This window comes from Talpa occidentalis, unplaced genomic scaffold (assembly GCF_014898055.3).
Source record: "Talpa occidentalis isolate TD23 unplaced genomic scaffold, MPIMG_talOcc4v2.1 talOcc4.13, whole genome shotgun sequence".
Lineage (NCBI taxonomy): Eukaryota > Metazoa > Chordata > Mammalia > Eulipotyphla > Talpidae > Talpa > Talpa occidentalis.
The window spans coordinates 43,669,909-43,692,159 of NW_023601322.1; the positions used below are offsets into that span (position 1 = coordinate 43,669,909).

At 41.2% G+C, this 22,251-nt stretch overlaps 2 pseudogenes; both read left to right on the forward strand.

Annotated features, from left to right (window-relative positions):
- Positions 1-2,589: 2,589 nt before the first annotated feature.
- Positions 2,590-2,685, forward strand: LOC119243919 (U6 spliceosomal RNA; annotated as a pseudogene).
- A 2,220-nt stretch (positions 2,686-4,905) lies between these two features.
- The window catches only part of LOC119242814 (farnesyl pyrophosphate synthase-like), a 29,827-nt pseudogene continuing 12,481 nt past the window's right edge, over positions 4,906-22,251 (forward strand).

Here is a 22,251-nt window from a genome sequence, read left to right on the forward strand (position 1 = left end):
ATAATAGAAAGTTAAACAAGTGGTAGTTGGGGGTAGTTCTTTTTTCAGATTTTCAACTTAATACAATTTAGATTTCAGGGTAGAACTAATTTTTCATATATGGAACAGTGTTCTTCAGAACATTGAAGTACAAGTTAACATAATTATGCAGTAAAAACTAATTATGCCTTAGTTGTTTTTCCTAGTAAGTCAAATTTTTTAACTATTGAATGATAATGGAATGTAGCTGAGAAAACATTCAATGTTTTCTCTAAGATTCTAAGATGAGACAGAATTTTGAAGAAGAATTATTGAACATTTACTGTGTATAAAACATTGCAATATGATTTCATTAATCTTCCTTACAACCTTGTGAGGTAGATTATCATTAGCCTAGTATTTTAAGGGGATTGGGGAACATGGACTCTGCTCCATGAAGTTGAGTAATTAATCAGTACCTATTAGTGAGAATTTTGGCACTGGAACCATTATGCTGTCCTTATGAAAGACCCCAAATGCCTAAAAGATCAAGATTTTCCCTGACATTCTAACATTTCTGTAGTCATTGAAATTGAAGATAATTTGGGGAAATTACTTGAGCAGAATTTTGGAAAATTCTGGGTAAAAATGTAGAAAATACAAGATTGTAAGAAAAATAATCTTTTGAAGGCAGTTAATGTGGTATAAGCTGTAGGAAAGGACTGGACAACAGACAAGGCTGCTATGAGCTCATTTAAAATCCTCAGGCCAACCAATATGAAAAGTAGAAGAGAAAAATCTAAAGAAGAAAAAAATTCACTAAAAATTTACCCTATGCTCAATACCCATTCCTGCTCTTAATGTTGTATTGGTATTTTATCTGCTTAAAATCAGTGTATTTATATTTAATATCTGTGCTTTAAAACAGCGTAAAAAAGAAATCCTGTTACTTGCTATCACTTACATTTTCTAGGCTACATTTTTATCATCTTTAAAATGAGAGCACTGATCCACTCTTGTGGTCTATTGCAATCCTTTGAAGTTTATGAGAGCTTTAACACTTGTTATCCAATCCTTGCTGCCCAAAAGGCAGGTAAGGCAGGTGTTATTCCACTTGAAAAATGAGAGCCGAAATTTAGAAAAGCCAAAACACCTGACCAAGATCCCACAAATACAAGAATCTTCATCTGGTTCTCTTTTCCACTTAAAAGTCACCATGCGGTGTCAAAACCAGGTGAAAAAACAGTATGTTCAGGGATGGAAAAATAGAGTGGGATAATCTTGGTCATCATTAAATCATATTTATCAGTCACTGCTAGTGTTGGGGATGACTAGGGGGCAGGACAGACATAGATGCTGTCCTCTTGGGATCAGAGAGGATTAATAAGCCATCTCAAGTATTAGGCAACGATGAACTGAGCAAGTATAGCAGAAGGCTTCTGAGATGTGACATTAAGCTGAGATCTGAATGACAAGGAGGTTCCCATGTGACAGGCAGGCCATGGCAAGAGCACCCAATGGGAAGGACAAGAGGATGGTAGTTGCTGAGCACTTAAGTGCAGATTTAAGGCTTTGGGCAGGGAAGAAATGAGCTGCTTTTAAAAACTCAACCTTGATGTGTATAAGACAGAGGGCAAGTGTAGAGGCAAGAAGGCTTCCAGTTAGGTTATTTCTTTGTCCAGGTGAAATACAGGGGCAAGTTGGATTTGGGAAATTGTCGCGGTCATAAAATCTCACCTAAGCTCCAACCCTGCCTTTGTTACCATCGCTCTGGCATTATTTTAACAGTTAAAATAATCTGCTCTTAAACCCAGATTTGAAAGACTGGAGGGGGTGGAGCATTTAGATTTTCAAGATTAAAACAACAAAAAACCTCAGTTTCTTTAATGTTTTTTGCTAACCTGACATATCCCAGTAACATACCTGTGTTACCTATATTATCAATAAAGAGCATTGTAGAATTCAGTGCTATAAGGCATGTAGGTTAGGAACTTGTTCCTCTCTGGTGTCCAATAAATATAACAATGTAAACTCGCGACTATTTAATATCTTTCTCTTTTTCAGAACCACATAGTAATGGTCTATGTTGACAATTGATCCTTTGGCCATAGCAGTGGGAGTGTGTGTGTGTGTGTGTGTGTGTGTGTAATCACATCATTTAAAACTGTAGTGAGCATTTACTATGTGCTGAACATGTTCCATTACCACCTTTGGAGGTAGGTATTTTTATTACCCCTTTTCAAAGATGAAATTCCAAGGAGTAAGGAAGTAACTCCCAAGGTTATACAAGTAAGCAATGGGACTATAATTTGAGTCAAGCCCCAGAAACTGTCCTCCCAGGAAAATAATTTTTGCAAATAACACCACTAATTTCATGGACCATCATAGAGCAGTTTAAAAAGAATTATTACATTTCATCCTCAAAATTCTAGGAGATCGCAGGTGAGAATGCCAAGTTTCTGCAATTATCTGCCTAGCTCAACTTTCTATAACTAGTAGTATCGGCACTAGAACAAGCTTCTGAGTTTTTAAAGTGAGATAGGGTGATTCTTATTATATATCTAGAATTTCCTAATTAATACCTGTAGCCTAGTCAAAATTTTTTCTAATTTATAAATTTATGTAGTAATAGCTTCAGCAGCTTGTACTAAAATTGGAATGATACAGAGATTAGCATGACTCCTGTGTGAGGAAGTCATGCAAATTCATGAATCAGCCCATATTTAAAAGAAAATTATATACGATATATAGCATAAGAAATCCATTAATGTTTACAAAAATAAATTATATTTAATTACACATTTAATGAATGATTTCGCTTGATGAAATAATTGTACTAATAAATTCAGTAATATGTGAATAATGAATTTGAATAATGAATTTGAATCATTTGAATAATGAATTTCCTTGATTATAAATTTTTTTACATTTTCATGTTTTTGAAAGCAGAATATTATCAATGTCTATATTTAATATTATTTATTCTAAAAGGTAATTATATTAATGTTGCCTCAAAATTGATAAGTATTAAACGATATGAGACAATCTCTGAAATGCAACAAACTACTGAAACATCTAGTGTGAATAGACTTCATGAATATGTCATCTGGAAAATCTGAATGAATATATGAAAGTTTATAATATACTGACATTTTGAAAAAAGGTTTCTCAGACAGAAAAATACTGAGGCTCACATATTCCACACATCACATTGCACTTGGAAATCTCTTAGGTGAATTTCTTTCATTACAGAACACTTGTTAAATAATTTTAGAGACAAAAAATAGAAGCGCCACTAGATGGCACTATTATTCTTAGCACTGTCATAACTTATTTCATAATGAACTTGAAGGTGATAAAAGCAGCCTGAGAGCTTTGGTCCCAACAAGGCTTTTACTTTGTCAAGGTTGTTTCTTAAAGAGAGAAATGATGACAAAGTCGAGAAAAGTGAAATTCGTACTATTTCATGAATCCCTAAATATAAGGAGTAATCTGTAAGACTTTTTCACAATGTGGTCAATGAATCAATCATTCTTTCACTTACAAATATATATTGAGTATCTGGAAAGTCCCAGAATATTTGTTGTTTTAGGATTTATTTATTTTTATGCATACAAGAACTGGGGTACAGGCCAGAATTGTAGGGGGTGAGAGGATTCAGCAGAGACAGTAGGGAACAGAACAGGCAGATTGAGTGAAATACACTGCTGAGGGAAGCAGTGGGTGAGTCAGGAGAGGTCTGCTGCGCCATGTGGGTAACTCCCTGGCCAGGGATCGAACTCATGCTGCAGTGGCTGCATATAGCTTCATAGTTTGTGTCTTAACCCCCTGCACCACCAGGGAGTCCCCCAGAATCTTTTTGGTGAAAGTAAAATCCTGGGCCTTCCCCTTCTAGGGCCTGACTCCTTCACTTACAGACCAGAACATCTCATTCAAGTCATTACTATTATTATCACTTCTATTTTATTTTTTTTTTTAATTTTTATTTATTTATACAAGCACTGGGTACAGTCAGAAGCGTGGGAGGGTGAGAGAATTCACCAGAGCCAGAGCGGGGAGCAGAGCAGGCAGAAGGACCGAAGTACACTGCTGAGGGGAGCAGCGGGTGGCAGGAGTGGTCTGTGTTCCATGTGGGACCCTCCTCCGGTGGCCGGGGAGCAGCCGGGGATTGAACCAGCGCTGCAGCAGCTGCGGGCAGCTTCGCAACCCAGCGCTCAACCGCTGCGCCACCGGGGAGGCCCTATTTTATTTTTTTTAAGATTGATTTATTTATAGATTTAAGAACTGGGGTATAGGCCATAGTTGCGGGGGGGGGGGGTGAGTGGATTCACCAGAGACAGAGTGGGGAGCAGAACAGGCAGAATGACTGAAATACACTGTTGAGGGGAGCAGCCAGGTGAGTCAGGAGAGGTCTGCGGTTCATATGTGGGTCAGTTCCCTGGCATCAAGCTTGTACTGCAGTGGCTGCTGATAGCTTCATAGTGCTGAGATTCAACCTCTTGTGCCACCAGAGAGGCCCATTTTATGCTTATTTTAGAGAAGTTTACAAAATTAAGTGTGTTATTTATGTCCGGAATCTTCCAGATAGCAAGATGAATGTCCACTTACTGAAAGGCATCTTGAGAGAGAAATTTCCACTTCTCAAAATAGAAGACTAAGACCCCAAAGTCTCCCAAATCTCCCTTTGAGTTATCACAGCTTGTGTGGCAGGAAAAAACCTCCTCATCTAGGCTCCTTCTGAGCATTATGGCTTCAGCCTTCACCATAGTTTGTCAGGCAGCAGAATCTACCCAACTCCAGAATTTCTCTCTTTGTCTTTAAATTGCCCTTGAGTTCAGCTCCAATCTCTCCCTTTCCCCGTTGCAGTGTTTTCATACCTTAGGGGCCCAAACCTTGAATATAAATACAAAAAGACAAGAATCTGTAACCTGAGAAGCAAACGGAACAATGCTTACATTCATGGGAATAAATAGAGCAATCTCAGGAAACAAGGTAATGGCAAATTTTAGTCAGTGATTCTAAGAAAATTTCCCAAGCAAAAGAGATTTTGGGGCCTCCCTGGTGGCGCAAGAGGTTAAGCGTCAGCAATAGGAAGCTGTCAGCAGCTACAGCAGCAATCCCCAACCAGGGAGGTGACCCACATGGCTCAGCAGACCTCTCCTGTCTCTCCTGCTGCTCCCCTCAGCAGTATATTTCAGTGGATCTGCCTGTTCTGCTCCCCATTCTCTCTCTGGTGAATCCTGTCACCCCCCACCTCCCACCTCTGGCCTATACCCCAGCTGTAGTATGCATAAATAAATAAATATTTTTTAAAAAGAGAGAGGGACTGCCTGGTGGCGCAAGTGGTTAAGTATCAGCACTAGGAAGCTATCCACAGCCACTGCAGCTCGAGTTCGATCCCCGGCCAGGGAGGTAACCCACATGGCGCAGCAGACCTCTCCTGTCTTGCCCACTGCTCCCCGTAGCAGTGTATTTCAGTCAGTCTGCCTGTTCTGCTTCCCACTCTGTTTCTGGTGAATCCTCTCACCACCCGCACCTCTGGTCTATACCCCAGTTCTTCTACATAAAAATAAATAAAATCTTTAAAAATAAATAAAAACCAAAACATCTAAGAATCATCATAACAAAATAATATATTCTATAAGAGAGAGTAATCTAAAAGCAGTCCCCTAAAGACTGATAACTGTGCCATCCTTAAATTCTTGATCTGCCTCACTTTATCTTCCCTTCCTAACTATCCACCACTGGACTCCATGCTCCAAGCCTTCCAGAGACCATTTAACTAGTTCCAACAAATGTGTAAGGTCAAATCCCAATAACATAACCTCGTCAGGCCATACATAATTTTGCCAGTGATAATGACCCTGGACAGGGGCTATGCACAAAAGCTTTGAGCCACATGATGTCAACCAAACCTCTGACTGTCCCCTCCCCCCCCGCCCCCGCCCCTTGAGGGAAGAGGGGCTGCAGATTGAGTTAAATCACATGGCCAAGTATTTGGTCAACCATGACTACATAATGAAACCCCAATAAAATCTTTGGACATGGAAGCCTAGGTGAACCTCCTGGTTGGTAATCATATAGCATTATGCCTGGAGGGAGATGGACCCTGAGGTCATGGGTGCCTTACATTTGGGCCTTCCTCACTCCCCTCCCATCGTCCCTCCCCCCTCCCCTTATCTTATGCATCTCTCCATTTGGCTGGTCTTTTTTTTTCTTTTTTTTGAAGATTGATTTATTTATCATACAAGAACTGGGGTGTAAGCCAGAGGTGCATAGTGAAAGGATTCGCCAGAGAGAGTGGGGAGCAGAACAGGTGGATCTACTCAAATACGCTACTGAGGGGAGCAGCGGTGAGACAGGAGAAGTCTGCTGCACCATGTAGTTCACTTCCCTGGCTGGGGATTGAACTCTGAGGATAGCTTCATACTGCTGAACCTTAACCCCTTGCGCCACCAGGGAGGCCCCCCATTTGGCTAGTCTTGATTTGTATCTTTTATAACAAAACTATACTTACAAGTATAATGCTTTCCTGAATTTTGTGAGTCATTCTAGCAAATGGGAGAGGAATAGTCCTTGACTATGTAGCCTGGGAGCTTTATAGCTTTATGGGTAACCCACAAGACTGGGAGCTTGTGGTTAGTGTGTGAAGTGTAGGATGTCTGCTGGTGAACCGTGTCCTTGTATTCCAGGAGTTTGGGGCCTGGCTGCTGGCTGCTCATAAATCATAACTGGAGAGATAAGAGACAGGTTGGTGGAAGGAAATCAGGTTTAATCAGGAGCTAAGAAACCTGAGGACAGGGCAGACTACCCTCATAATACCATCACCCCAGACTGGGGAGAGGCAGGGACTTAGTGCGGTAGGACTAAGGAAGTGGGGAAGCCAAAGGGTCTGCTTCACTGGATTTCAAAGAAATAGATAGGATTTTCCAGGCACTGCAGTCACAAAATTTTATCTTCCAAGTTTGGATTGTCGTGGCGCCCATGGGAGGGCTTTTTACTAGGAAACTGTGGCTTAACTCTTGTCTTGCTCCTGCATCAGTCTTGGTCAAGCTGACCTGGTCTAGAAAGCTTCCAGGTAAGACTGAAGCTGCTGGTCCGCAGACCTCACTCACACCCGCAAGCGAGATTTCCTACAGCCTGAATTTTGATGACTACATCCCCATGTCCTCTGTCCCCTCTCAACTGATGTTTAGATCTTCTACAGTAAGTGAGGGCCCTCTAGATATAAAGAAACCTTCTCTTGTGTAACTTTTAATGTTTATTCCAAATTCTATATTTAAGGAATCTGAAAATTTTATGCTAATTTCTTTACAGTGCTGCCCACTCTTTTCTATATTTCCTCCAATTTAAATTTTAGGCCCAGAGAATTATTCCACACAGGGCTGAGCAGGCACAGAGGTTAGGAATACCCAGCAAATGACAAAGATTGAGAAACACTATCTAGGAACAGATTACTTTATTCCTTCCTCAGAATGAACATAAAGAAATTGAATATTTGCATCCAAATAAACAGGATTTCATCAAGCACTTCTGCCAGATTGTCAAGGTGCTGACTGAGGATGAACTGGGGCACCCAGAGACAGGAGATGCTATTGCCTGACTCAAGAAGGTCCTGGAGTACATCACTACTGGAGGCAAGCAGCACGCGGCTTAGCAGTGCCGACAGCATTCCAGGAGCTGGTGGAGACAGAACACAGGGAGCTGAGAGTCTCTGGTGGACCCTGGCTGCGGGCTGCTGTGTGGAACTGCTCCTAGCTTTCTTCCTGGTGTTAGATGGCATCATGGATTCATCCCTCACCCAAAGTGTGTGGCCCTGCTGGTACCAAATGCTGGGCATAGGTTTAGATCCCATCAATGATGCTGTGCTTCTGGAAGCACGTATCTATAGCCTGCTGAAGCTCAACTGCCAGGAGTAGCGCTGTTACCTGAACTCGATGGAGCTCTTCCTGCAGAGTTCCTACCATACTGAGCTTGGACAGGCCTTGGACTTCATCACAGCCCCCCAGTACAATGTGGATCTTGGCAGATTCACTTTATTTATTTATTTATTTATTTTATAGAGGCATGTTTTTATTTATTTATTTGTTTGTTTGTTTTGTTTATACATGCACTGGGTACAGTCAGAAGCGCCGGAGGGTGAGAGAATTCACCAGAGCCAGAGCGGGGAGCAGAGCAGGCAGAAGGACTGAAGTACACTGCTGAGGGGAGCAGCGGGCTGCAGGAGAGGTCTGCGCGCCATGTGGGACCCTCCTCCAGTGGCCGGGGAGCAGCCGGGGATAGAACTGGCGCCGCAGAGGCCGCAGGCAGCTTCGCAACCCAGTGCTCAACCGCTGCGCCACCGGGGAGGCCCTTAAAGAGATAAAAATCTATTGTCAGGTACAAGACTTCTTTGACCTTACTGTAGCTGCTGCTGTGTATGTGACGGGGCTCACTGGGAGCAGGAGCATGCCAATGCCAGGGAGAGCCTGCAGGAGATGGGAGAATTCTTTTAGATCTTGGATGATGACGTTGACCTCTTTTGGGATCCCAGGAATAGCAGGATTAGCACTGACATCCAGGACAACAAAGGCAGCGGGGTGGTGGGTCAGTGACACCAGTGGGCTTCTCTGGAACAACACGAGATCCCAGAGTAGAATAACCGGCAGAAGGAGATTGGGAATGTGGCCTGGTGATGGCACTATTTGAGATACTGAAGCCGCCAGCTGTTTTCACACAACACGATGAAGACAGTTAAGCTATCCTTTTATTTTTTTTTTTTTAAAGATTTATTTATTTATGCATACAAGAACTGGAGTGTAAGCCAGAGTTGCTGGTGGTGAGAGGATTCACCAGAGGGAGTGGGGGGCAAAACAGGCAGATCTACTGAAATACAATGCTGAGGGGAGCAGCTGGGGAGACAGAAGTCAACCACACCATGTGGGTTGCTCCTTGGCCAACTGGGAATTGAACTTGTGCTGCGTGGCTGGCAATAGTTTGATAGCGCTGTGTCTTTAACCCCTGGGCCACCAGGGAGGCCCAGTTAAGCCACCTTGTGAGTTGCATTGAGCCCTGTGCTATGACCCTGCCCCTGTCTGTCTTCCTGGGCTGTCACATGAGCTCCACAAGCAAAACAAGCGACCTAGAGACTATGAGGGTAGGGAGGAGAAGCTCTCAAACGAGTGCCTAACTTTAAATAAAAAATACGTAAGTAAACTTTGGGCCCAATTTATAACAATTCATTTAGTAAAAATACATTTCTCCAGGGAGAAAGAGCCCTGCAATATGCTTGACATGGCTGTACTTGGTTCTGGTGGACTTGTAGCTTGATATGTGGTATTTCATAATGAAGACATTAAAGCACAGTGTTGAAGCACTCCAGCGAATTCAACCTCTGGGAAAGAGTGTGGTGTTTATGATTTTATACTTGGCAACTTCAAGCATCAATTATGTTGGATCTTCACACTAGATGACCATAGAATTGCCAGGCTCTGAGGGAATTGGACTTTGGACAAGAAAAATGGAAATAAAATGTGTAAATTATTTACAAGCTTCATTACTTTGTTTTCAGTCATAAAGCCAGACTTTACCAAAAAAGGGTGAAAGTGAAAATAGAAGAATTTTCGGCACAGTGGTGAGAGCTTGCTGGGCCACCATGTTCTGTGCCCTTGACCGTCCTCTCTCCTTGTCCCGACTGTCCCTGGTTTGTAACTCTAGTTTGTAGCAAACTTGGTTGTGAATGTTATCTTTATGTGGGCTTTGGCTATTCAGAGGGCAAACATGGGCTTTCAAGGATTTGAGGCAACCTCCTGGTTAAAATGTTTACATTACTTCCTCTTTACAGCCATATAAGCCACTGCGCACCTTGCTTTGTACTCTGCAGATAAGATTCCAGTGCTTCTTCTTGCCTCCATCATTTCCTTCTGATTCTGCCAGCTGGTTCTTTCCTTTTTTTTTTTTTTTTTTTTAAGATTTATTTATTTATGCATACAAGAGCTTGGGTATAGAGTGGGGAGACAGAGTGGGGAGCAGAACAGGCAGATCAACTGAAATACACAGCTGAGGGGAGCAGTGGGAGAGTCAGGAGAGGTCTGCTGAGCCATGTGGGTCAGCTCCCTGGCCGGGAATGGAACTCAGGCTGCCATAGTGGGCTGTCACAGTGATAGCTCTGAAACTTAACCCTCAGGCCACCAGGGTGGTCCCCTAAAACCTAAACAAGTTTTACAGATGCTCTGATGAGTACTGTTTCCCCTTTAAGCCCACATGGCATTGTGTCAGAGATGGAATATTCAATACTCTAAGCCAACGACATTTAGTAACCCAGCAACCCTTGCCCTCCTCCCCGCTCTGTATATACCGGGAAGTCACAGAGTGCATTCCATGCTCCATTTGAAATACTTTCTGAATTGTCCACTCCTTTTTCTCTTCATTGGGTCCAATATTGAGAGCAAGGGGAAGGACTCAAATCAGATTGCTGAGGTTTGAACCTAGGAGTCATTAAGTATACCATTTTGGGCAAAATTGCAAGCCTCTTTCACCTTCGTTTTTATCACCTATAAAATGGGGATGGTATTAGCACTCACTTCAGAGGGATGTTATGAGTATTTATTATAATCCATGGTAAGCTCTTAGTATAGAGTGTGGCTCATTTTAAGTATTAGAGACACTTTCATCATCACTCTTTGTCCAAAGTTTGCTGGTGAATATTCTGCCTTGCAGCAGAATCACGGAATTGGCGCAGGCCATCACAGCTGACATGATACTCTGCCGTGTTAGGGTCTCAAGCTCAAGTTCACAGGGGAGGCGCTCACAGTCCAGCCATCACATCTGCTTTCCTACCAGAAAGAGAGAAGAGGAAATGCTCTCTCTTCATTAGTACTTTATCGCCCGGAGCTTGAAACCTATGGGATCACAGGCAACTAGAAGCGAGGCTTGGAACTTTTTTCCCCCTGGGAAGTGAAGATATTGTTTTTTAACTAAGTAAGAGGAGAAGAAAGACAGGGTGTACAACTACTGGTGTGTGCAGGGAGGGCTGAGCAGACAGCAGAGGTGAAGCAGAGCTTCAGCCACAGGCTCTCGGGATTGCCAGACCTGATGATCGCCCTTCCTGCTCTATTTGGGTTAATGTTCCTGGGTTTTTTCTTTATTTTATGTTTTTAAAATTCCTGCTTTAAATTGCAAAACTCATCACAGTGTACTAACAAGATGTATTTACTCATATTCTAACTTGTCTCCGATTTAGAGAAGCGTCATGAAATCTTTGTTTCTGACCAAGGAAAAACGGAGCGTGTATTTCCTGCTATTCACCTCTGCTTCACCTGCCTTTTGCCTCTCCCTGGCGGTCACACCCTCCCGCCAAGTTGGAGGACAGAAAAGATAAAAGCAGCCGCTGTGTTTTGATAATCTGCATTGGTGGGGGAAGGGCCTTCAGGTATAGCATCGTGTGCGTTTCTTCATTTTTCATTAACTTCACTGGATTTTAAGGGGAGATTTTGTAATCTAGCTTCACAAGTCTTTCATTTTATCCCAAAGTTCTCTTCAAACATGTATTTGTAAATCGAGTGGGAAAATTTGTCAGAATAAGAAAAACTCATCTCTTTAATGGCTCCCACACACCCTGCTGGAAGCTCAGGTTATCCAGGCTGATAGGTAATGATTCTTGCCCAAAGACAGACAAGTATATTCTTTCTTAGGAAACTAATTACCAAATCATTTAGAAAATTAAAATTTTAACAAGAAGTGATAATACACTCCTTTGCTATGTTGTCAGCTATTTGTCAATTTGTCAGCACCTAACTCTGTTGTTTATGTTAATTCGAAGTAGTTTTCCCTCAATATATGGGAGACATTTAAAGACACTTTAAAACAAACCTTCAGGGCAGCTTCATAAACAACCTTACTGATGGGTTTTTCTTGCATGATACTCATCTTTCGTATTTTCCTTCTTAGCCAGAAGTCCCCTAAAAAGACAAATTGGTTTGGGCCTTCCTGATGGAGTAAGGTTAAGTCTCAGCGCTACCACCTCTGCCTGAGTTTCATCCCAGCCAGGGAGCCAACCCACATATGGCACAGCAGACCTCTCCTGTCTCGCCCGCTGCTCCCCTCAGCAGTGTATTTCAGTAGATCTGCCTGTTCTGCTCCCCACTCTGCATCTCTGGCCTTACACCCCAGTTCTTCTATGTAAAAAAAAAAAAGACAAATTGGTTTATAATGATGGTTTGGCTATTTTCAAAGGTATGATTGGGAGTAAATAATAGGAGTGAATAATAGTAATAATCATAGCAAATATTTAGTGAGCTCAGCCAATAATACCTTTGCTTAAGTAAAGAATAGTGTTGCGTAGAAACAGTATTATTTCGAAATTGGACTCCACCACCTTAGTGTGAATTTTTCCCTGTGCTTTAATCGAACGTTTATGATATAGACATTTCCCCCCAAAATTCATTGTGCAGCACAAGGTACACAGAGCTGTCCTACATTTCTTCCTTTCTTCTCCACATTCCTCAGAGGAAGACAAAATGCTGCTTCCCCACTTGGAGTCTCTGTTTCTATTATCTCCACTACTCTTCTGTGTCACCAAATATACTGTAATGGTTGGTGATCACGGCAACTTGATTTTTCAGTAGCACTCTTCAGTAACTATAATTTTTGGGGTGCAAACTTTCACTTTATAAACTCTATTGCAATGTGTAGAAGTAGGCAGGGAATTTTTTTTTTATTCCAGGAAGTATAAACCTTAGAGGGTTGTGTTGGTGGTTGTGGTTTTCATATCAGCCAGGGCCATGAGAGATGAGTTGTAGTCTTTGTTTTTCCCAAGCTTAGAATTCCAATATATAGGAGATTGGCTATAATCAGCAATCTTTGCAAGAGCAGTGATTAATTCAAATCCTGCCATTGTCAAATCTTGATGCTGGGAGCCATCACACCTCTGTGAGAGCAGAAACAAGAAAGGAAACCTGCGTCCCCAGCCCAGCCAGCCCACTACACCTAAGTGCTCACCATGAAAAGATGTGGTATTTCAGTAAAGCCTCTTGTCTCCTAATTTCTTTCTTTTTAATTTTTTTTAAAGATTTATTTTTATTGGGCCTCCCTGGTGTTGCAAGGTGTTAAGCACCTAAGTATGAAGCTATCTGCAGCCTTTGCTACACGAGCCTGCCAGGGAGCTACCCACGTGGTGCAGCAGACCTCCCTATTTCGCCCACTCTCCCCTCAGCAGTGTATTTCAGTCAGTCTGCCTGTTCTGTTTCCCGCTCTGTTTTTGGTGAATCCTCTCACCCACCAGACCTCTGGCCCGTACCTCAGCTCTTGTACGCATAAATAAACAAATCTTTAAAAAAAAAAGATTTATTTTTATTTATTTATTTTTTTTTTAGATTATTTGTAACCTTTTTTTTTTTTTTTATAGAGGCATGCTTTATTTATTTGTTTGTTTGTTTGTTTGTTTTGTTTATACATGCACTGGGCACAGTCAGAAGCGCGGGAGGGTGAGATAACTCCCCAGAGCCAGAGCAGGGAGCAGAGCAGGCAGAAGGACCGAAGTACACTGCTGAGGGGAGCAGCGGGTGGCAGGAGAGGTCTGCGGACCATGTGGGACCCTCCTCTGGTGGCCGGGGAGCAGCCGGAGATCGAACTGGCGCCGCAGAGGCCGCGGGCAGCTTCGCAACCCAGCACTCAACTGCTGCGCCACCGGGGAGGCCCAAAAAGATTTATTTTTAAATCGCAGCCAGCGCTTAACCACTGCGTCACCAGGTAGGCCCTGTTTTGTACTCTTTTCTGTCCAAGTTCTAGCTTTCTGTAAGAGTCTGGGATCAGGGTCACTGTTTGCAGAAGGCATGGTTTTCTTTGCCACAGCCAGCTACAGCCTATTGAAAGTGATTTCTTAGCTTCCTTCAGCATAGCTGCAAGTGTTTTAGAATTGGAGTTTTCCCAATACCCAGGTCCCAACACCCCAGAGGGGTTTGCTCTGGTTGGATGGGACTGCATGAGGTCAACTGACAGCCAGATGACCAAAGTTTGGATCCACTTGTACTTCATCAGGAGCTGCCTGGTCCCTGGTCCACTAGTATCCAGTACCAGACTTTTGGAGCAGGGCCCAATATCAGCATCCTTTAACTCGGCGCTTTGAAATTCCAGAGTAATTACCCCCAAACTTATTTTTTTATAATTTTTCAAGTTAAAAAAATTTCTTCATTCCCAAATTTTCAACAAATTCCATTGTAGGACCTTTCTTCCTAAAGAATTTATGCTCAAACTACAACTTTACTGCAGTTTTTCCTAAGTGTTAAATAAGAAAAATAATGTTTTAAAATGTGTGATCTTAGATACTATACACACATTTTGGTGACTGTAGAAGTATGCATTAATCCTGAGTAAAAGCAGTGAGAAATTGTAGCAAGTATGAAAAGTAGAACTTAAGGCAAAAAAAAAAGCCCCTCAAATTCTTTTCCTCCTTCCGCATTGTTAGTTTCCTCTGATCTTTAGAGCATGCCAAAAGTTCCAGCACATCTAAACTATTAATAAAGGTTAGAAAAATTCTCCTTCTAAAAGAAATGTATTAAATGTAAGATCTTTCACACAATAAGTTTTTACAAGAACACAATGAACAAGGAAGATAAATTGAAATATAAGAGGATTTTTAAAATGGAGTAGATTAGACACTCTTGGCCCCTAACCCAGCCCACTACCTTAAATTATCAGCTGATTTTTTTTTTTTTTTAATAGCCAAGGCTTTCCAATTAGTCTTTGGTGTTAGAAGCCAGAACTGTCATTACTTTTGTGAGGTATTGATGGGAGGTAGGAGAAATGCCTGATCTGCATGGTGGCTCTGGGGTGCCGTGTGTGTGTGTGTGTGTGTGTGTGTGTGTGTGTGTGTGTGTGTGTGTTTGCGTTTGTGTGTGTGTGAGAGAGAGAGAGAGAGAAAATTCATCAAGCTAAATACTTATGACTTGGGAACTTACCAAATGTAAGTTACATCTCCAAAATTTTTTTTTAATGAATGAAGACCTAAACTAGTTTATTACAAGGTCCTCAGAACATTTCTAGTCACCTTGGTGCAATGCTCTGTGCTGATACCATCCCCTGCACCATACTTTGCTTGTGTATCCTGGTGCCAGTGAATCAGGTGAGTACCTGGCCTGAGCAGTGACCTCCTTTGTGAGGAAATAATAGTTTGTTACAATGCATTTAGTCCACTTCAAAGTTATTTTTTAAAAATGTAATAACTAGGGGCCTTCCTGGTGGTACAAGGGGTTAAGATACAGCACTATGATGCTATCTGCAGCCACTGTAGCACGAGTTCGATCCCCGGCCAGGGAGGTGACCCACATGGCACAGCAGACCTCTCCTGTCTTATCCACTGTTCCCCTCAGCAGTGTGTTTCAGTCAGTCTGCCTGTTCTGCTTCCCACTCTATATCTGATGAATCCTATCACCCCCCCCCACACACCTCTGGCCTATACCCCAGTTCTTGCATGCATAAATAAACAAATCTTTAAAAAAGTGCAATAACTATGAGGCCATTTGCTTAAATATGTCATATATGGTATCTTTCAGGAAATGGTTATTTAACAATTAGATCTAAATTAACTGAAATTTCAGGTTTCCCAGAGACTTCGAAGTCAAAGTAAAAAAGTTAGTAGATTGACCAGAGATCAAGGGCCTGATTTCTCATCCTGGCCTGTTACCAGCTTACACAATGAATTTTCCCAAGTCAGCTGAACATACTGGCCCTCAGTTTTTTTATTTAGGAGATAAGATAAAATATTTTGTTTACATCATAATTTATTACATCAGTCTCCTACTAGTAGATGATTGAGTTTTTCCAAGACTTTTGTCATTACAATTAATGCAGCAATAAATAGGTATGTTTTTGCAAATACCATGAGGCAAATTTCCAGTAGTAGAATTATTTAAATTTCCAGTAGTAGGATTATTGGATCAAATAATACATGCATTTTAAATTTTGGTAGACAAAAGTACTCTTTCAAAAGATTTATTCTCTGACCAGCCACATGCTTATTTCCTCCCACCCTTTCCAACTCTGAGAATTACCAACAGTTTGCATTTTTTGTCAACGATACATAAAAATATGGTGAGATTGGGGGTGGGGGGCGGGAGGGGAAGGATTGGGGTCAGAATGGGGCGTTTGCAATTGTACGGGGGAATATAAAAATAAAATTTAATATTTAAAAAAAAAAAATATGGTGAGAGGTAGATTTTAAGATCAGAATTAGATGATATGAAATTATCAATCTTTTTTTTAAGATTTATTTATTTATGCATACAAGAGCTGGGGTGTAGGCCAGAGGTGTGGAGGGTGAGAGGATTCACCAGAGACAAAGTGGGGAGCAGAACAGGCAGATCTGAAATTGAGGGGAGCAGTGGGTGAGACAGGAGAGGTCTGCTGTGCTATGTGGATCACCTTCCAGGCAGGCCTGAGGGAATCAAATTCATGCTGCAGTGGCTTGTGATAGTTTGATAGCGTTGTCTTTAACCCCTGCACCACCAGGGAGGCCCCTAAAATTATCAATCTTAATATATTTCCTTTTATTCGGCCCAATAGAGAAATCCCTTTTATCTTCAAGTGTTTCATCTTTTGCATTATCAGTCTGCCAATTTAATCTATGATAACTTTGGAAGTTTAACAATTAACCAGATTTGCTTATGCTACTAAAGACTATCAAAATTCACTTCATGTTTATATTCTTTCAGCCTCTCATTTAGTTTCAGAAAATGTTCTTTAATGGGCACATCTTCTACAGTTTAACTGATAGAGATGAAAATACGATTTCCACTTCACTTGACTACACTGTGTCCTGAGACTTGAACAGTGAGTGATATGGTGGGTCCCAGAACAACCAGGTTAAAAGGAAAAACAGATTATGCTTTGAAGAACATGCCCCATTTTTGTCTCAGGTTAATTCAATGTAGATTTTCTCTGATCTAGTAGGGTTCATCTAACCGCTTCCGCCTAATCCTTTAAGAAGGGCAGAGTATAATATCCTATCTTGCTTTTGCTTCAGGCAAAAATATTGTTGTCAAATATCAACTATGTTCTATTTTACATCTGACTTCCCAGACATCTGTGAACATTCCGTGTCTATTTACAGAAAGGAAAAACGATACTCAGATTATGAGCAATGACTTTAAAGTCATTAGACTGGGACACACCTAAAATATAATTTCAGGTTTGAAAATTTTTAGTGCTTTGGAAATTGTCACGCAGAACTAACTTCCACTGTTCACTTAAGAAAATCTAACAATCTCGGGCCTCTCTGGTGGCACAGGAGGTTGAATGCAGCGCTGTGAAGCTATCTGCAGCCTTTGCAGCACAGGTTCGATCCCAGCAAGCCATAGAGATACCCACATGGCACAGCAGACTTCTCCTGTCTTGCCCGCTGCTCCCCTCAGCAGTGTATCTCAGTCATTCTGCCTGTTCTGTTCCCCACTCTGTGTCTGGTGAATACTCTCACCCTCCGCACCCCTGGCCTGTACCCCGGTTCTTATATGCATGAATAAATAAAAATCTTAAAAAAAAAAAAAGAAACGAAAAGAAAAGAAAATCTACATACTCTAGGAATCACTACTAAAATAAGCTTCTATCTGCTATGAATAAATCACTGAAGTTCATGTAGAAATGTTTTTGTTTTGGGGCCTCCCCTGGTGGCGCAGCAGTTGAGCGCTGGGTTACGAAGCTGCCCGCAGCCTCTGCAGTGCCGGTTCAATCCCCGGCTGCTCCCCGGCCACCAGAGGAGGGTCCCACATGGCACGCAGACCTCTCCTGCTGCCCGCTGCTCCCCTCAGCTGTGTACTTCGGTCCTTCTGCCTGCTCTGCTCCCTGCTCTGGCTCTGGTGAATTCTCTCACCATCCCACGCTTCTGACTGTGCCCAGTGCTTATATAAATAAATAAATAAATCTTTAAAAAAGATAAATAAATAAATGGGCAGAAGACTTGAATGGACATTTTGCCACAGAGGATATACAGATGGTTCACAAAGGTATGAAAAGTGTTCACCATCAGTTCTTATTGTGAAAAGACAAATATAAAACACAAAGGGTTATGATCTTACACCTGCAAAAATCACTTATATCAAAAGATTGCTAACAAGTGATGGGAAGGAGGTAGAGAAAGAGTAGCTCTATACACGGTTGGTGGGAATGTAAATTGGTGCAGCCATTTTCAAAAGCAGTATCGACCATCTTCAAAAAACTAAAATTAGAACTATCATGTGATCCAGTGAACTCACTTGTGGGTATCTAGCCAAAGAATATGAAATCATCAACTTGAACAGTTATATGTACCACAATATGTATTGCAACATTATTTACAGTAACTAAGATATGGCAACAATCTAAGTGTCCACTGACAGATGATTGGAAAAACAAGATGTAGTATATCCTACACAAGATGTAGTATATACTATACATACACAATGGAATATTATTCACCTATTTTTAAAAAAAGATGAAATTTTGCCATTTGTTACAAAATACAAGGAACTTGAGGAGATTATGCAAAGTGAAATTAGTCAGAAAGATAAAGACATATATTGGATGATTTCACCTATCTGTGCAATATAGGGAAATAAGGCAGAGAACAGCCAAAACAAAATAAAATAAAAATTGCATTGATAAGAGAACTGACGTTATCAAAGGTGAAGAAAGAAAGGGCCTCCCCAGTGGTGCAGCAGTTGAGCACTGGGTTGCGAAGCTGCCCGTAGCCTCTGCAGTGCCGGTTCGATCCCCGGCTGCTCCCCGACCACCGGAGGAGGGTCCCACTTGGCTCGCAGACATCTCCTGCCGCCCGCTGCTCCCCTCAGCAGTGTACTTCGGTTCTTCTGCCTGCTCTGCTCCCTGCTCTGGCTCTGGTGAATTCTCTCACCATCCCGCGCTTCTGACTGTACCCAGTGCTTATATAAATAAATAAATAAATCTTTCAAAAAAATTTAAAATAAATTTAAAAAAAAAGAAAGAAAACTGCTTGATGTAATGAACTACTTTAGACTGAGTGGCAAGGGAAGTTCATCTAGAAGGTAACATTAAGTCTGAGACCTGCATGACAAGAAGAAACTTAAGTCAAGGAGATGGGAGTCTGAGGAAAGGGATATTTGAGTGTAAGGGCTCTGATGTGGAATTCATTTGACTTATTTCAAACATTACTACACAAGTGGGATTATGCTTAGTGCAGGTGAGTGATAAAAATAGGCAGGGTTCTGGATCTGTGTGCCAAGTAAAGAGTTAAATGTCATAAAGCAAAAAAACAAAGGAGGTGCTGAGTTTCCTGGGCTTCGTTTTTTTGTTGTTATTGTTTTGCCTCAAGCAGCCAAGTCATGGAGCAGAAGAAACCATCAACCCATTAAGCACAGAAAAACAACAAAAGCCTGTTGTCATTAGTCAAAAGATCAGGTAAGGGGCTATCTAGCAAGACTTTTAGACTATAGCTACTCTGGTTAGGCCAAACATTATATGCACAACATGTACAGTGTTCATGAATTAGAATTCTCAACATAGTGCAAATCTTAGTTCTTAGCCAACTGATACAGTCATGTATCACTTAGTGATGAAGATATGTTCTGAGAAATGCATATTTAGGCGATTTCATCAGTGTGCAAATGGTGTCACTCATACAGGCTTTGTAGCATAGACCTATTGGGACAACTGTTGTATGTGTGGCTGGCATTGACAGTAAGATTGTCAAGCAACATTTGACTGTACAGGCTCAATGACACAATTCTTATCAAATTCTCAGTGAGGTTTTTGTAGATATCATTAATATTAGTCTAAAATTTGTTTAGGAAGGCAAAGGAGCTAGAACTGCTAAAAGAATTTTGAAAAAGATTGATAAGGCAGAAGGAATCAGTATACCAAAATTCTAACTGTAGAACATATAAATAAGTGCACATATTCTTACAGTGGAATATTATACAGCAATGACCACTTGTTAACTACAAGTTCCGGTTGTTAACTCCATGTTCATGTATTCATGAACAACACAGTGAATACATGAACAAAAAAGGGAATGTTTTCTATAAAACTCAAGAGAGTATTTGCTTCTGACGAGAGGGAGAGGAAAGGGGGATGACTGGGAAGAAATGAGGGGGAGTCTAGTGTCCTAGCAAGATTTTACTTCTTGTAACTATAGGAAAACAGCTTTAAAATAATGTCTTAAGGGCCTTCCCGGTGGCGCAGCGGTTGAGCGCTGGGTTGTGAAGCTGCCCGCAGCCCCTGAAGCGCCAGTTCGATCCCCGGCTGCTCCCTGGCCACTGGAGGAGGGTCCCACATGGCGCGCAGACCTCTCCTGCCACCCGCTGCTCCCCTCAGCAGTGCACTTCGGTCCTTCTGCCTGCTCTGCTCCCCGCTCTGGCTCTGGTGAATTCTCTCACCCTCCCGCGCTTCTGACTGTACCCAGTGCATGTATAAACAAAACAAGCAAATAAATAAATAAATAAATAAAACATGCCTCTATAAAAAAAAATTAAAATTAAAAAAAAAAAATAAAATAAAATAAAATAAAATAATGTCTTAAGTGGTACATTTGTATTTTATGGACCTATCTATATAAGTAGCATTTCTCAACATAAAGTCCACAAAGAAAAGATCACTTTATCAACTTTGGGAAAGATATATTGTATGACCTGAAGGGAGAGTCATTGAGATGGATGAGAGAAGGTTGTGATTGTGATATTTCATGTATGAGATGACAAAAAAAAAAAAAGACTGGAACATTAGTGGTTGTTAAGTGGAGAAATTAGAGAAGTATTAGAAAGGAAATGAATGAGAGGGAAAAGTCACGATGGGGAACTAGTCTCTAAAGATAGCCCCCACTGGACCTCACTCCCATAGTGGTCTCACATTGACTCTGGTATATTTTTTTAAAATATGGATGGAATAGACAGAAATGCCAGGACATGACTTTTGAAGTCGAGGAAGATTTGCCTGGGTCTCTTGGAATGAGAACCCAGCACTCACCCTGTGGGAAATCCAGACCTCCAGCTGAGTTCTCAGCTAGCAGCCAGCGCCACCTGCCAGTCACCCAGTCACGTAAGTGGGTTGTTGGGCCTCTCTTCCAACCAAGGCATCAGATGACCACAGTTCCATACAACATTTGACATTGCCCGAGAGAATTCAACAAGAAGTTCTCACATGAGCTCAGTTAACAAACTCATGAAAGAGAACAAATTATTATGTCTCTAAGTTTCAGAAAATTTTATTACATAGCAATAGAAAACCAGAAAACAAAATCACTCTCCAGTGCTGAGCTTCAGTAGTAACTGGCTGGATGACACACCTAACTGATACAAGGATAGACAGTCATGGATTGTTGGGAAAAATTAGGTCGGGTGATAAAAATAAGTTTACTTTTGGACTTTGAGATGCTTGTTGAATATCTTGATGTAGTTAGCCAGCAGGCATTTGTATTTACAAATCTGAAGCCCAGGAAAGAGATCTGGGCTAGAGATAGAGACTTGGAAGACATCAGTATGAAGCCATGAATGCATGACTCACCCAAGAAGTAGGACCTGCTTTTATCGCGAAGACATTCAAAGACCATCTCCATGAAAAGCCCGCCAGAGGATTCTAGTTTCCAAATGCTAATTTTACTCTTTCCCCAGCAATTTGGTAGTTCTTGGGAAATTTCTTTGTTTTAGCCTTTACCACACTGTCCTGTAGTTGTTTATTTACATATCTGTCTTCTCTACTAAATTGTGAGGTGATCCAAGATAGGACTGTAACCTAATCAAGTTTCATAGACCCAGAAAGCCAGGAAATCTGCCATGAATGAATGAACAAATGAATAAGTGAATGACTACAGCTTATATAAATATGAAACAAACAAATTAGGAAATGTTAATGTAAAAATTAATAGGTTTTAGTAAATATCTTATTGAACAATCTAATTTCTTACGGAGCTAAAATTATAAGACAGTACAGAATGATGAAGATAGGATGGAAAAAGAAGTGAAGATAATGCACACCTTTTTGGGACTCACTCTTTTCTAGAGATTGCTTCTAGTTAAATTTATCTTCTATCTGGTATTAATTAGGAGAAATTCTCCCAGTAGGTCTTCAGGTCTTATACTTTTCTAGGAAATTGTTAAGACAATCCTACTCTAAAACCTTTGCTTTTTACAAAATGGGGTGCAATGTTTTTTATTTAACCTAATTAAAATATAGTTAATTTATTCAGATTTTAGAAGAGTCAGTATAATAATTTAAACTCTATCCGTAGGCTACCCAATAATTTTAGTCCCCTATGTTTTCCGTGAGTAAAGAGAAAGCTGAGTTTATCCATTCATGGCTGACAAAATCCATTAG